Source organism: Kogia breviceps, chromosome 13 (genome assembly GCF_026419965.1).
Source record: "Kogia breviceps isolate mKogBre1 chromosome 13, mKogBre1 haplotype 1, whole genome shotgun sequence".
Lineage (NCBI taxonomy): Eukaryota > Metazoa > Chordata > Mammalia > Artiodactyla > Physeteridae > Kogia > Kogia breviceps.
Genome location: NC_081322.1, coordinates 23,530,977 through 23,546,594, shown reverse-complemented (window position 1 = coordinate 23,546,594; position 15,618 = coordinate 23,530,977). Strand labels below are relative to the sequence as shown.

The 15,618-nt window shown below is 40.9% G+C and overlaps 1 protein-coding gene and 1 non-coding gene across 5 annotated transcripts in view; one reads left to right on the top strand and one right to left on the bottom strand.

Annotated features, from left to right (window-relative positions):
• ANKRD6 (ankyrin repeat domain 6) overlaps positions 1 to 15,618 on the bottom strand; it is a 202,359-nt gene that overhangs the window by 159,786 nt on the left and 26,955 nt on the right. The window lies entirely within an intron of this gene.
• On the top strand, positions 9,394 to 9,500 carry LOC131740281 (U6 spliceosomal RNA). Its single transcript, XR_009330878.1, has one exon. It is a non-coding gene; the product is annotated as a U6 spliceosomal RNA (small nuclear RNA).

The window sequence follows — 15,618 nt, the reverse complement described above, 5'->3', positions numbered from 1 at the left end:
CCCTGGTGGTCCAGTGGTTAAGAATCCACGCTTCCACTGCAGGGTCACGGGTTCTATCCCTAGTCACAGAACTAAGATTTCACATGCCACATGGAGCAGCCAAAAAAAATGGGGTTTAGAAACATGTGAAAATGAATATGTTTTACACAAATAGTGTATTAGGGAAAGACAGGAAGAAAATATATAATACAGTTTGTTAACGGAAGTTATAGAAAGAATTTTGTGTACGTCTTCCTAAGTTTTGTGTGTTTTCCAAATTTTAAAATAATGAACTATATTACTCTCATAACCAGAACAAGCCAATAAATCTTATTAATTAAGAACATGTAGTTTAAGTATTTGTTTGTATATTAAATATTCAATATTAAGAGCTGAGTTAACAAATTATGGTACAATGACAAAATGCAGCTTTTAAATGACCATTATGAGACAAAGACATAGGAAACAGCTTATGAGACAGTTCTCTGAAAAAAAAAAAGTAAAATATAAAAATACACACAGGACTTCCCTGGTGGCAGAGTGGTTGAGAGTCCTCCTGCCGATGCAGGGGACACGGGTTCGTGCCCCAGTCCGGGAAGATCCCACATGCCATGGAGCGGCTGGGCCCGTGAGCCATGGCCACTGAGCCTGTGCGTCCGGAGCCTGTGCTCCGCAACGGGAGAGGCCACAACAGTGAGAGGCCCGCGTACCGCAAAAAAAAAAAAAAAATACACACAAATTATAACCAGTAAAATATATCCATATGCAGAGAGTAATTTGCACAAATGAATATCTACTGAGAGTAGGATTATGTTTTGTTTTGTTTTTCTGCGGTACGCGGGCCTCTCACTGTTGTGGCCTCTCCCGTTGCGGAGCACAGGCTCCGGACGCGCAGGCTCAGCGGCCATGGCTCACGGGCCCAGCCGCTCCGCGGCATGTGGGATCTTCCCGGACCGGGGCACGAACCCGTGTCCCCTGCATCGGCAGGCGGACTCTCAACCACTCTGCCACCAGGGAAGTCCAGATTATGTATTATTTTTAAATATTCTTTAATATTATATTTTCATTTTATTTATGAAAATGTATTCTAAGTATTCTTAGAAAATGTTCTTTTCTAAGAATATCTGTAACTCGTTTTACACTGCCTACAACAGCTTTTAACCATTCCAAGAATCAACTTCTTGTCTAGAAAATGGCTGGCAAAACTTCAGGCTTGTCTGGCTCCCAACAAACAACCCACAGTATTCATTACAACTCAGTGGCTGGTTTCACTTCACCTTCACTGTTGGTGGAAGTGCACATGGACACACCCTTTCTAAAGGACAACTTGGCAGTACTTGTTAAACCTATTAACGTTCACTCCCTTTGACTGAGCATTTCCACATCTGGGACTCTGTCCCACAGAAACAATTCTACACATGTACAAAGTAAAGGTAACAAGAATGAACAACTGGTCTACCTAGGGTGGCCCTTTCTCACAGGGGACTGTGGGAAGGAGAGTTTCAGTTAGAAAGCAGTGGAGGGACCTACAATAGCTACTAAATAGAAAGGCCATGAAGCTTTGATTCACTGCCCGGTTTACTACTTCCTTTGATGTCTTTATTTCTGGCAACTAACCAGAAACAAGGGTGCTGATTCAACTCTACATGTTCCCATCATATGCATGCCAGTACAGACGCTAGGATACAGATTCAGGTGAAATAAGCATGTTTTAGATTATTTTCTTTTTAGCTCCCAGCTTCACAAACAGAATTTAGAGTATAGCAACTCTTATTTGAAAATAGTCATAGAATGGGAGCCATATATGCTCTCATTTTAAACAGGAAATGTCCAGACCTTAGGTTTGAGCTCCTAGGGTTTGTCTCCTAAATAAATTGTGTTTCCATCCATCTATTCATGTTTACATAAGAGAGTCTCGGGATTGTTGCCTTCTGACAATTTATAAATAAGACAAATTTCTCATTTTACATTGACTCCCTCAATGGTTGACTCAAAGTACAAAAATTCGGATCAGGTCAAGAATGCAGGTTATATTAGACCTCCTCAGTGAAGGCTGTAAAGGAGGCGGAATAAAAGCACAAATAACTTCAAGCCAAATTGACATTAATGAATTAGGTTTGTTTCTAGACTATATTCAATGTAACAATGTAGTGGGAAAATTTTCAGGTTAAAAAAGAGGGACTTCCCTGGTGGTCCAGTGGTTAGGACTCCACAGTTCCACTGCAGGGGGCACAGGTTTGATCCCTGGTCAGGAAACTAAGATCCCACATGCCGCAGCGCAGCCAAAAATAAAATAGACAAAAACTTTACAAGTTATTGATATTCGAGTTCCTCAGATAAACATATCTTTATGATCACTGATGATGTCTATTTGCAAACCACTGCACATTCGGAACATTTTTTCTCTACCTCAAGCTAATGACAGCTTTAGAGATGTGAAGGAAAAGATAAAAGGAAGCTGAGTGAGTCGTGTAGTATTGCATGGGGGCTACTTGGAGAAGTCTGATGGATAAGCATTACCTCCTGCACCCCCTTCATCCACAGCATTACAAGCTGTCAATTTTTAAGCCTCAAGTCCCACTATTAACTGGATTGACAGTTGCTTAGAAAATAAAATTTTTAAAAACCATTCACACTGGTCATGTGAGATGTTACTTTACAAAATAACACAGCTACACTTGATTAATAAACGCTATACATCAGGTACACAGAAATTCACTGGAGAGACTTAAAATTAGGCAACCCTAGAAGGATAAGAATAAAGATGAAATTTTTAAAGGAAAGAAAAACCAAGAAGTGACACCTTTAAAGAAAAAAAAATTTGAAGATGTAACAAATAATATGCTTTTTAATAAATTCCCTAGACCTACAGCAGTGATTACATAAAGGTGAAAAGCAAAGGCAAGGGAGCAAAAACTTATAGTATGCCTGAATTCGAAACTTGGGATGCCGGGTCAGGAAAAAAATCTAAAAATGTCTGATTTAAAGAATCTCTATTAAACACAAAGAAAGTATAAGCAATGCATGATGACAACACGGAGCAAGGCCAGTGACCATGGAGACAGATGAGAGGTCAGCAAGCAGGCAGTGGCCTCTCTTCCTCTGGGGCTTTTCCTGGCCAAGTGTGAGCCCAGGTACCTCGCGGCCCGAACCTTCTCATAGGGCTGAGATACGGACACAGCACATTGGCCTGAGAAATCAGCAGACGTGGGAGCAGGGGATGCAACGATTTTCTTTGCTCTTCAGAGGCAGGCCAGGGCGGGGGGCGGTGCAGACAGCATGAAACAACACGATTCACCTTGCCTTGCAGAGGAAGCCACTCACAGCCAGAGAGATGCCAAGAGATGGGGAGACCCAGTGAGACGCTGAGGTGGTGGCGGTTTTCTGTCAGGTTTTCTGAGGTTTTCTGTCAGGATCCTCAGGGGATGCATTCACAATTCTGGCACAGGCTATCCTGAGAGGGACGGACAGGAAAGGACCCAGCGAACTTTTGGCAGGTCCACCGTGAAGCAGGACTATTGCCAAAGACAAGGGAAGACCCGAGAAGCACAGTGACCTCCAATAACCAGCCGTCCCTGCCCCTCCGAGGGGCTCCTTTACCCATCAGGCACCTACAATGGATTCACTAACTCTGGGCCGAATCACAGTTACTTAGAGTTTGACCATATGGGGCTGTCCTGGAACTTGAAGTGATACACATGTACATATACATATAGGCGTTGATATCTATGTGTGTGGAGATGGAAGGGAGGAAGGGCTGCAGGAGGGGAGACGGTTATTCCTCATTTAGAAAAAACAGGAGGTGCTGAAGAAACTAGCAATAATACTTGGTAGTATTTTATACTTTTCTTCTGAATAGATTTGGAGGGTCTTATGCTACACTATATTTGCTTGGAAGCTTAATAAATAACCACCTCAAGAAATTAAAAAGAAAGAAAAAACAGGAGGTGGAACTACATGACCTCTTAGCCAAACCATTATCTATAGGATCTCATGCAAACCTCTATACCTTTACTTGAAAGAAAGGTATTCCAAGAAGCTATTCCAATAGGCACTGTGCTCTGTGCAACAGACTCTTGAATTACACTAGTTTTACTGTAAGGAAGTTCCTGTAAAAACTAACTGATATCTGCCCAACGCAGGGGAACACGGTGCTCAGGCCTTCCTCCAGGAAGCCCTCAACCCATCACTCCCTGTGGGGCCTCGGCATTTGCACATTCCCTGCCTGAGGCCCAGCCTTCCCTCTCTCAGCGCCCTGGGTGGGCCAGCTGCTCCCCAGAAGGCCTGATCTCCCTTCTGCCTCTGGCTCTGTTGCCTTTCCTGGCCAAGTGAGTTCTGACAGTGCCTTCCCTTCCTGGGGCCTCCAAAAAAAGTATTTTTACATCTCTCTATCTCTCTTCTTTTTTAATCAACTTGGGGTTTTTTTTGTTTTGTTTTGTTTTTTTGGTGTGTGGTTCGCGGGCCTCTCACTGCTGTGGACTCTCCCGTTGCGGAGCACAGGCTCCGGACGCGCAGGCTCAGTGGCCATGGCTCACGGGCCCAGCCGCTCCGCGGCATGTGGGATCTTCCCGGACCGGGGCACGAACCCGTGTCCCCTGCATCGGCAGGTGGACTCTCAACCACTGCGCCACCAGGGAAGCCCAATCAACTTGTTAATAAAGAGCTTGTAGTGAGAAAAAAATAAAAAATTTTAAAAAAAAAACTAACTGATAAAGGAAAGAATTAAGATTTATCCTGCCTGTGCTATTACAAACTGTTCCAAATAGTAAATGAGTAACCAAAATAGTAAACCAAACAGTAAATGAGATAAAGTTTATATTTCAGCTAATAAAGAAGAAATAATGCAACCCGTATATCTATTTAGCAATACCCAATGGATTAAAGAGCCATATTGAAAACAGAGGTTGCTACCTATTAGAAATTATGGAAATAAAGGTAAAATATATAGATGTTATAGTATCTATGATATATACAAATATAAAAATTAAAGATAATTTTAAAAATAAAGCCATATAAAACAACTATACCCCAGTAAAAAAAAATAAAAAATTTAATTTAATTAATAAAATAAAACCATAAAAATAGCAGAAGAAACTACAGATTAATATTTTTACAATTTTAGGAGTAGAGAAGCCCTTTTCATCTTAATCATAAAAACCAAAAATTTTAAAAGAAGACTGTGACAACATATGATAACATGTGATAACATGCATACTTTTTCAAAAGTTCTTACAAATGAATAAAGACAAAACACTCAAATAGTGAAATGGGTAAAGGATCTGATTAAGCAATTCCACACACACACTAAACAAGTTCTATTATAAGACTGGAATTATTTGGACTTAGGACCCTAGAAAAGTGCAGAAAACAGCCGTCAGTCTAATTGAAGGAAAACACACACACACACACACACACACACACACACACACACACACACATTAACTTACAAAATAATATTCAACCTTAGTCTTGAAAGAAATGCAAAAGAAAGAAAGATATTTTTAAACCATAAAATTGGCAAAGATTAGGATGATTTGACAATATTCATGTTGGTGAGGGCAGTGGAAAAGCCACTCACAACTTTACCTGGGTACAGCTTTACCTTTCTGATGGGCAACAGGTGATAACCTAGCATACACACACATTTGACCCACCAAGTTCACATGCAGGAATTTATCCTAAAGGGTTAATGCGGAGAGAGGGATGAGTTTAAGGACAGCTGTATACAGCTGTTCATTACTAGGATGGTTAATTTTATGTCCCAGCTTAACTGGGCCACTGGGCACCCAGCTATCTGGTTAAACATTATTCTGCGTGTCTGCGAGGATGTTTCTGGATAAGATTGACATTTGAATCAGTAGACTAGGTAAAGCAGATGGCTCTCCCTAATGTGGGCAGGCCTCATCCAATCCCTTGAAGGCATGAATAGAACAAAAGACTGAGCAAGAGAGAATCTGCTCTCTCTGCCTGATGGTCTTCAAGCTGGGACATCAGTCTCCTGCTTTCAGATTCAGACTCTGGAACTTGCACCATCGGCTCTCCTGGTCCTAAGGCTTTCAACTGGAGGTCTTGGGACTTCTCAGCCTCTATAATCACATGAGCCAGTTCTTTATATTTCTCTGTGTGCGTGCCCTCTGGTTCTGTTTCTCTGGAGAACCCTAATTAATACAACTACAGTGTTAGTCATACAAATGAAAAACCAGGAAAGAATGGGTATCCTCATCAAAAGGTGGTGGATCAAATAATTGTTGATTCAGTCGAGTGCTTTATAATTGCTTACAGAAATGATGAGGATTAACATGAACTGACTTGGAAAGACGTCCCCAATATACTGCTGAATTTATTTTAAGCAGGTTACAGAACAGTATGTACAGTGTGATTTCATTAATATAAAATTGTGGTATCATGCACAAGAGTGCGTGTGTGTACGTGTGTGTACGTGTGAAATGGGACATGATCTTTAATGAAAGGCAATTTACCTCTGGGTGATGGCATTTTGGATGATTTTTACCCTCTTCAAATTCTGTATTATTTGTATTTTTCTCCAGTGAGCTTGTTTATCAAGAAAATCAATAAAGCAAGTCTCTTCCATTAAAAAAAAAGTTCAAGACTTGTGGTTACCAAGGGGGAGGGGGTTGGGGGAGGGTTGGAGTGGGAGACTGGGGTTAGCACATGTAAGCTATTATATATAATGGATAAACCAGGTCCTACTATATGGCACAGGAAACTGTATTCAATACCCTATGATAAAACATATGGAAAAGAATATTTAAAAAAGAATGTATATATTGTATAGCTGGATCACTTTGCTATATAGCAGACATTAATACAGCGTTGTAAATCAACTATACTGCAATTACAAAAATAAATTCATAGAGGCAAGCAGAGAGAGATACAGCTGTAACAGAGGGAATTTGGGTAAGGAGAGAGTTTGCAGTAGTTGCTCTTTTACAATAGGAGAAATGAGAACGTTAATGGGGGAAAGAACCAGAAGGGGATGAAAGAGTGACCACCACAGGCCAAGCAGGTTGAGTGTGTCCAGCGGAACCAGGAATAGATGAGTTGGTTCCTACCCTCAGGCGACATAGATAAGAGCCTACAAATGTAAAAACAACTCCCGATGAGTGACACGGGAGCTGCAGAATGCAGAGCAACACAGCCAGCGTGAGGGATCTGCAAAGGAATGCTGGAGGAGATGGTGCCCCTTCCAAGGTGGGTCGGATTTCTCTGCACAGAGATGGGTGGTAGGAAAAGCAGTAGCTGTGCTGACTGGCAGCCTTGTCAGATCAACAGGGCAGAATGTGGAGGTCAAGGAGCAGCAGGTGACGAGACTAGAAAATTAATCTGGAGCTCACAGTAAAAAGGCTTGAAGAGGCTGAGGACTTGGACCATAACACGGGAGGAATTCTAGGAGGGCTTCGTATTGCAGGGACCCCATTCAAATACAAATCCAGCGGCTGCTCGTTGGATTTACAGATTGAGGGAACTTGACCCTGGAGGCAGGGAAAGCCCAGTGAAAAAGCTAAGGTGACAGAGAAATGAACTAAAGTTGTGAATTTAAAAGGTGGCAACAGAAGTAGAGAGTGACACGAAAAGCAAGGTGGAAGGGTGTCTACACTAGTATGAAACATGCGACATCCACAACCACGGGAAACCGAATCAAGACGGGGCTGAGCTGATTCTATGAGGCTCTGCTGTCAATCATTCTGCATTTAGAATTTTGCTCAAATGCCACATTTATAAACAGGTGTTTCCTCTTCTCCTTCTGCAACTTACTTTTGTGCCAGGTATAAGAAGGTGAGGCAGTAATAACAGTTCTCCTAAAGGAAATCCAAAACCTGAGAGACAGCCTTAGTGCCTCGTTAGAACGGGCTGAATTTATAATAATCATTACTCATGAGGTGAAAACTAAACAGACCTGGAACTGGGGAAGTGGAGGAACTGACGAGATGGAGGTGGGGAAGGGAGAGACTAAGGGAGGGGGAATCAAAAAGAAACAAGTTTGTAACACAAATTTTTACAAAATGATGCGCCTTGGACATTTTCTGAAAACACTGCTAAAAATTCTAAATACAGATTAAGGGGCCAGAGAAACGCTATAAAACCACTTAGGTTACCTAGAAAAAGTCCCAGCCACTCAGAAAAACTAAAATAAAAAATTTAATTCTAAGCGACCCTCACATTCAACCATCAGAAAAGAATCTATCATGCCTAAATAAATAACGTCTCAATATTTATAAATAATCGGGGTAAGAACTTGACTTTTGCTCTGCTGATTTATACTCATTCTAAATATTTCCTCAGAGTCTGCTCTCGCTTATAGGATTATAGGTAATACAGGATATTTCATTAAACTTTGAGTAAAAAAAAAAATCCAGACAGGTAAGATAAGCACCCTCCTCATCACCTATTCGGTAAAATGTAAATTTTTAGACTCCCTGATCAGAACTTCAGAAATCTCCTTAGAGTGGGAGGGTGAACTATTTTTTAAAAACCGCCTGTCAAGCCTAAAGCCATACACGCGTGGTATGAGTCACCTAATGGTTTTCAGAAGGCTTTTATGCCGTCAGAGATATCTCCTCCTTAAACGGCTGGGGGACCTTGTGGTGGGGAGAGCTTGGGAAGTAAAGAAAGTGGAAGGAGAGACACAGCACCCTGGGAACTCCGTCAGTACAAGAGGAATTTTTACAGCTGTTTTAAATTCCAAAGTGAGTTTGAAGGTATGAGTAAAGTTTCAACTGCACTCTAAAGAAATTTCCTTCAGTTCCAGGTTTCACAAAAATACATGCTTCGCACTTAAGCCTCAAGATGCTACACAGATAAATGAGTCCTCCAACACGCTTTCAGAAGTTATACCTGCAGGAAGCCTGAGCAACAGTGATCTGCCCTACAGAGGGTGAGCTCTTGCGATACTCTTCAAGGAGAATCAGTGAAGCGTTCACCGTTGGCGATGGTTCCAATCTTTCTAAGAATCCCACCTTTCAAGTCATTTGTATACTAAGCATTATGACCTCAGCTCTAGAATCACAAAAATCTGTGCCTTCCATCTCGACTTTTGATCTATCTACACAGCAAGTCCTTGATAAATACAGGACATAAACACTGTGGCTGACTCTAAGAGTTTAAAATACCAAGACAGGGCTTCCCTGGTGGCGCAGTGGTTGAGAGTCCGCCTGCCGATGCAGGGGACACGGGTTCGTGCCCCGGTCCGGAAAGATCCCACAGGCCGCAGAGCAGCTGGGCCCGTGAGCCATGGCCACTGAGCCTGCGCGTCCGGAGCCTGTGCTCTGCAACGGGAGAGGCCACGATGGTGAGAGGCCCACGTACCGCAAAAATAAATAAATAAATAAAAATAAAATACCAAGACAGTGTCCAGTAAATAGTTGAGGACTCCATCGAGATATCACAGGTATAGTGCTCACTTCAGCAGCACATATACTAAAACTGGAATGATACAGAGAAGATTAGCATGGCCCCTGTGCAAAGATGACATGCAAAATCGTGAGGCATTCCATATTTCGGGGGGATTAACAAACTACTATATATAAAATAGATAAACAATAAGGTCCTACTGTATAGCAAATGGAGCTATATTCAATATCCTATAATAAACCATAATGGAAAAGAATATAAAAAGGAATATGTATATATATGTATGTATAACTGAATCACTTTGCTATATACCAGGAACTAACACAACATTGTAAATCAACTATACTTCGATTAAAAAATAATGATATCATAGGTATAGCACAAAACAGGATTTACAATACCTAATCAGAATGAATGAAGTATATTCCACCTACAAAGCAAACTCCAAACAGTAAATCAACTCACCAGCAAGTATTTGCTATTTTCAGAAAGAAAAAAAAAAAGACTTCCCAATTGTGTCTATAAATAATATACCTGTGTACTTATAATATCATAAATATCAACTGATTTGCAGTTTTTCTCTTAGAGACCTCATGAATGAAGCTTAATTGACCAATCTCAGAATATAAGATTCATTAACAAAGTTGATGAAATTTTACTTCTTGGGGGAAAAATATCTTAATGAAGCCAAACAATAGCTGTACAACATAAAGATTTTTTACAAATTGAAAGTTTACAAGAAAGTGAATACTTTAGGGAAAAGAAAAGGTGAAAAAGGAATACACAGGTACTTCACACACCAGAGAAGAAAAAGAAATCCAAGCTAAAAACATATACAAATGTTCAGTCTTCTTCATAATCAAACAACAAAGACACAATTTTTACCTATAAAATTGAATGTAGGGCCTTCCCTGGTGGTGCAGTGGTTAAGAATCCGCCTGCCAATGCAGGGAACATGGGTTCGAGCCCTGGTCCAGGAAGATCCCACATGCCACGGAGCAACTAAGCCCGTGAGCCACAGCTCCTGAGCCTGCGCTCTAGTGCCCGTGAACCACAACTACTGAGCCCACAAGCCGCAACTACTGAAGCCCACGCTCCTAGAGCCCGTGCTCCGCAACAAGAGAAGCCACGGCAATGAGAGGCCCGCGCGCCGCAACGAAGACTAGCCCCCGCTCACCGCAACTAGAGAGAGCCCGAGCGCAGCAACGAAGACCCAACACAGCCAAAAAGAAATAAATAAATAAAATTATTTAGTTTTTTTTAAATTGAACGTAAAAAAATTAGAATAATCCCTACTGACAAGAGGGCAAGAAAACAAACTCTCACACATCGCTAGTGAACATTTCTGGAGGGCAATTTAGCAATATGTGTCAAAAGCCTTAAAAATAAAAACAAATACCTTTTGACTCAGCAATTCCATTTCTCTTCAAGGAAAATAACTTCAAGAATGAGATTAACATACAAAAATGTATACTGAAGCATTTCATGTAAAAGTGAAAATCTGGAAGCCACCTAAAGCTTCAACAATATGGGGACACTTTAATAAACTAAAAACTACCTATCCAATCAATGTAGTTCTATTTTAGATATATGCTGTTGAAAAGTATGGGCAAATGCTCATGATATATTATTTAGGGGAAAGGTTACAAAATAACATGAAAAGTATGATCTCAAGGTTGCACACAAAAAACATTTAAGGGTATGTACCAATATAGTAATAGTGGTTACCTATAGGTGGAAGGATTGAAGATGTTTATCTCCTTTTCTGCTAATTTTTATGCTATCTTCTTTCCTTTTATTTTCTTTGGCTTGCGGGATCGAACCTGGGCCCTCAGCAGTGAAAGCACAGAGTCCTAGCCACTGGACCACCAGGGAATTCCCACTATCTACTTTTCTACAATGAATATGTACTAATTTTGCTGGCTAAGTAATTTACCCATAACAAAACAACAAGGTAGGGCTTCCCTGGTGGCACAGTGGTTGAGAGTCCGCCTGCCGATGCAGGGGACACGGGTTCGTGCCCCGGTCCGGGAAGATCCCACATGCCGCGGAGTGGCTGGGCCCGTGAGCCATGGCCGGTGAGCCTCTCCCGCGACGGGAGAGACCACAACAGTGAGAGGCCCGCATACCAAAAGAAAAAAAAAAAAAAAAAAAAAACAAGGTAGATATTATTATTACCCTCATTTTAAATATGAGGAAACTGAGGCACAGAGAGGTTAAGTAGCTTGTCCCAGGTCACACAGCTAATACATCATAAAGCCAGGATTTGTCCTAAATTGACCTAGCTCCAGAGCCTGATCACTAAACCACTTTGCAGTTACTCACATTTTTAAAATAATTTAAAGTAAAATGCCAGATAATCTATAATTACATGCACTACAAATTCTTAAAGAAAGAGGATCTTTGTGGGCCAGAATTTTCAGAGCATACTGGGAGACAGGTGGTGAAGCTGGATGTTTTCTCCCATCTCACCAGGCTGTCCCTTTTCATTTTAGGTTTTCACTCAGATTATCTGAAAAGTCATCTATTTATTCCTCTATCACCATTCTCCTTCCCTTCAACACACACACACACACACACACACACACACACAAACACAGCATTCTCGAAAACTCAAACTCCAATTGGTACACTTTCCTACTTCCCTTCCCAGGCCATGACAATTCCCTGAATACTTCTTTCCTACTCTTAAAAGCCAAGGTGGGTCCCCCACAAATAACTCCCAGAGGTCTTGAAACAGAGCCGGACCTTGGAGGGGGGCCCCACAGATGCAGGGGACTTCCATGTCCCCTGTCTCTTGTTTGTAGAAAAGCCACAGTCTCCCAGGCCTCCCCTGAATCACAAAAGAGCAGGCTCAAGCAGTTAATGATTAGGACAAGAGAGTCACAGAATCTTTAGTTCCTCCCTGAAGAACACAGGTAACAGTGTCTGATGCACATTTCCTGAGTTGTTTTGCAGATACTAAAACTGCCACCAGAGGGAAAAAGCTAACTGCAGGATGACCAGACTGTAGCCATGACATAAGCTGCTCTGTCTTGAGCAGTACTGAGTCTGTGCCTTGCACAATTCCAAGAACTGGCCTCAAGGAAATGGGAACAAATCAACCCTGGAATTGAAGATTAACTGTGCTTAAAACAATCACGAAAGCGGCTTCCCTGGTGGCGCAGTGGTTGAGAGTCCGCCTGCCGATGCAGGGGACGCGGGTTCGTGCCCCGGTCCGGGAGGATCCCGCGTGACGTGGAGCGGCTGGGCCCCTGAGCCATGGCCGCTGAGCCTGCGTGTCCGGAGCCTGTGCTCCGCAGCGGGAGAGGCCGCAGCAGTGAGAGGCCCACGTACCACAAAAAAAAAAAAAAAAAAAAAAAAAACAATCACGATGATTCAAGACGGTTGTCGAAGCTGACTGGGCTCTTCTGCACGGAGGGTCCCCCACCGCCTCGCACCCCTGAAACTCCCCTTTAAGACCTTCTGCCCTCTAACCAATAACTGGGAGGTGGTTTAGGGTATTCTGCCCCCTAACCAACAACTGGGAGGTGGTTTAGGGTATGCTAGTCTGCCATCTCCCCAGGTTGCCGGCTTCCTGAATAAAGCATCTTTTTTTTTTCACCAACCCTTGTCTCTTGAACGTTGACTCCAGAGCAATGAGCAGCCAAACCTGAGTTCGGTTCCAGCTCTGGCCAGTAACGGTCTACCCAGACATATTAACTCACAATCCAGTATAAAATATTTTCCGTTTCCCTCACAAACAGAAATGTATACTATTTTTCCCCTAAGGAAGTTTCAAGTTAGTTTAGATGGAAGCAATGTAAGTTCTTGGAAAGGTGTTGTTAAAGTACAAAAGACTCTTGACAAACTATGGTGTGCCACGTATGAATAGGCAAGATTACAGGACCTTTTCCTGCATATCATGTGACATTCCTGCTCTGGCCTCCAAACAAAAGCCTGATAGATGTAAGTGCTTGTAGATAATACTCTGAGCCATATAGGGCACATTGAGATTTCTGTAAGGGTGCACAGATGATCAAGTTGCTAGGGACTAAAGAAAGGTTTTCTGTACATTAGAAGAAAAAATATTACTAATCAGTATAAAGCAAGCTCCAGCCATCTGCTGTTCTAAAATTGGACATTTGATCATGTTAAAAAGAAGTGAAGTTCCTGCTGGTGGAAGTAGGAATTTAGACTACTAGATAAAATATCACCACTAGTGATGAAATTATCTTATTAAAGAACAATGACAGCTTTTTAACTTCAGGGACCAATAATAGTTCTCCTCAGTTACGTTTCAGAAAGGAATATTTTATTCTGTTATCCCAGAGCTTATTAAAGACGAGCCACTATTACTGGTGGACTGTGGTTTTGCACCTGATAAATTAGATTGAGCCATATCTCCAGTATGTAAATATACATTACCAAATCTTTGTTTTGCAAAAGTGAAACTAACAAAAGATTGCCTCACCAAGGAATGAGACTAGTAAATATAAGCTCCTTCAATTATAAAGATTTATCCAAAAACAATCTTAAAATTCACATGAAACCCCCAGAGACCTCAAATAATCAAAGCAATCCTGAGCAAAAAGAACAAAGCTAAAAGCATCATACTATGTGATTTCAAAATGTACTAAAAAGCTATAATAATTAAAAGAGCACGGCACTGGCATAAAAATAGACATATAAACCAGTGGAACAGAACAGAGAGCCCAGAAATAAATCCACAATTGATTTTCAACAAAGGTGCCAAGAACACACAAAGGACAGTCTCTTCAATAAACAGAGCTGCGAAGACTCTGTTTTCATCAAAAGAATAAAATTGGACCCTTATCTCACTCCATATGCAAAAATCAACTCAAAAATAGATTAAAGACTTAAATGTAAGAATTGAAACTATAAGACACAGGGGAAGAAAACATAGGGGAAAATCTTTTTGACATTGGTCAGGGCAATGATTTTTCTAATATGACCCCAAAAGTGCAGAAAACAAAAGCAGAAGTAAATTGTATTGAATCAAACTAAAAAGATTCTACACAGCAAATAACAAAGTATAGAGACAATCTATGGAATGGGAGAAAATATTTGCAAGTTATCCAAAATATATAAAATACTCAAACAGCTCAATAGCAAGAAAACAAATAACACAATTCAAAAATAAGCAAAGTACCTGAATAGACATTTCTCATAATAAATACAAATTGCCAACAGATATATGAAAAGGTGCTCAATATCACCGATCATAAGGGAAAACTGCAATGAGATATCATGTCACACCAGTTAGAATGGCTATCATCAAAAAGACAAGAGATACCAAGTGTTGGCAAGGATGTAGAGAAAAGGGGACCCCTGTACACTGTTGGTGGGAATGTAAATTGGGACAGTCACTATGGAGAACAGTATGGAGGTTCCTCGAAAAGTTAAAAATAGAACTACCATATGATCCAGCAATCCCACTTCTGGGCATATATCCGAAAGCAATGAAATCAGTATCTCCAAGAGATATTTGTACTCCCATATTCATGGCAGCATTATTCACGATAGCCAAGGTATGCAAGCAACCTAAGTGTCCATTAATGGATGAATGGCTAAAGAAAACATTATATATATATATATATATATATATCATATTTTATTCCATACACAGTGGAATAAATTTCAGCCCTAAAAAAGAAGGGAATCCTGTCATTTGCAACAACACTAATGAACCTGGAGGGTATTATGCTAAGTGAAATAAGTCACAGAACCACAAATACTGCATAATGTCACTTATATATGGAGTCTTAAATTTTTTAAAAATTATAAATAAATAGATAGATAATTAAATAGCTGAACTCATAGAAAGAGAGTAGGTTGCCAGGGGCTGGAGAGTGAGAGCAACAAGGAGAGGTCAGTAAAAGGGTACAACCTTTCAGTTATAAGATGAATAAGGTTGGAGGCTCTGATAATGTACAACATGGTGACCACAGTTGATAACACAGGTAGTTGAAATTTGCTGAGAGTACTAGAACCTAAATGTTCTCACACATACACAAAAAGATACATGTGAGGTGATGGATATGTTAATCCTTTCACAATGTTTACGTATATCAAACCACCATGTTGCACGCGTTAAATATCTTACCAAAAAAAAAAAAAATCTTAAAATTTTATTTGTCAATTATACCTCAGTGAAGCTAAAGGAAAAAAAAAAACAACCAGGGGGTAGGGGGAGACAAAATTCCTCATAATGTTAATATTGTTTTCTGATTGAAGAAAGCTTATTGGGGACTTCCTTGGTGGTCC